Here is a 1680-nt window from a genome sequence, read left to right as displayed (position 1 = left end):
GGGAGGAGGCCTGTGCAATGAACAGAACCACAAAGCAGTGTTGTCTTGCATAGACATAACAAGAAGTTGCCAATGGTGCCTGAAATTCATAATAACATAACTATTAAATATTAAAATCACATATGGAACTTTATTATGNTAACAAAGTTCACTTACCCGGATATATAAGGCAAAAAGTATATTTTTCTTGTCTCTTGCAAAACTTCTTATCAGATTCATGTTGATCTGCTCAAAATCATTTGATTCATGAATTGATTGGGGATCAATGAATCCATAATCATCAGAACGCCCCAACTTGTTACTGACCCCAGACATATACCTGAAATCAAAAATTAACTTTGATATAAGGATACTTGATATATAAATCAATTTTATATATAAATAATTGCTCATAGACTTACATGATCCATAGCTGAATAATTGTAATATTCAACTCTTGTGTTCCCGATGCAATATATAAATAATTGCTCATAGACTTACATGATCCATAGCTGAATAATTGTAATATTCAACTCTTGTGTTCCCGACGCAAGCTGATGGACATCTTGGCTATGAAGGTATATTGGGACCTCAGAGTCTGTCCCAAATACATTAGCATCATACTCAACCTCCAAAGGCTTATCATCAAGGATGTCAGCAAGTAGATGCAATGAAGCAAGAGGGTCATCCTCAGATAGAGGAATCTTCTCCTGTGCCTGTGTCTGTTGTTACATGAAAAAATAAGATAAGTTTTGACATCTAAAACCTTTAAAATTGAGAAGTGTAAAGAAAAATTTCATACCGAGGGGTCAGAAACTGGTTTAACCAAAAATTTAGGCCAACTGATAAACGACTTAAATGCTTGTTCCACAGTGAAAGTCTCTTCCGTGGACAGAGGAACCGGGGCATCTGGTATGATCATTTCATCCACTGAGACCTTCACCTCATCCTCTAATAGTTGCATACCATGACATACAGTCGCTGACCTAAACTCTGTTCCACGAGCTACCAGCACCATCTCAGTATCCTCTAAAATGTATAGCAGACATGGACTACCATCGTCCATGTCATCCTCTGGGATGGCTGCTGCAGAACAAATTCCTTTCCCGCTTCTCCTTGTCAGAGTAAATGTTAGATTATACAAAAGATAGAAATAATTGCACATAAATGTTTATTAAGTTTACCTGTGGGAGGGGGAGGGATAACATGTTCCTGTATAGGAGATGGCACCAGGCGCATGCTCTGAAACTGCTGCTGGAACATGACTTGGAATTCAGCCCTCACCTCGGCCCTGATCTCCTCTCTAAGGTCTTCTCGGACCTTTTTTGTGATCTCTTCTGTCATCCTTTGTGTATCGCTGTATGAATATGAAGGCTGACGAGAAGAGCTCCCAAAATAATCTTTAATTCCTACTCCAGAACCTGGAGCACGTACACGTCCAGGGTGCTCAGGTCATCCAATCGCAACAGCAAGAATATCCTGGCGACCCTCTGGAGTGAATTGGCCTTGGGAGCTCTGCTTAACCAAGGCGTCCTGTAACATTACAAAACACCATTATTCTTTAAATAGTTTAATGTAGTATGTATAATGACAATACTTATTATTTTAGGAACAGTGATAACTTACAATTCTTTCAGAAATTTCTCGTGCAGTGTCGGAAAAGTAGGTGCCCGATGGTCGCATATGAGCCAACTTCCATTT

This window comes from Vigna radiata, unplaced genomic scaffold, assembly GCF_000741045.1.
Source record: "Vigna radiata var. radiata cultivar VC1973A unplaced genomic scaffold, Vradiata_ver6 scaffold_48, whole genome shotgun sequence".
Classification (NCBI taxonomy): Eukaryota; Viridiplantae; Streptophyta; class Magnoliopsida; order Fabales; family Fabaceae; genus Vigna; species Vigna radiata.
This window is presented reverse-complemented; position numbering follows the sequence as displayed.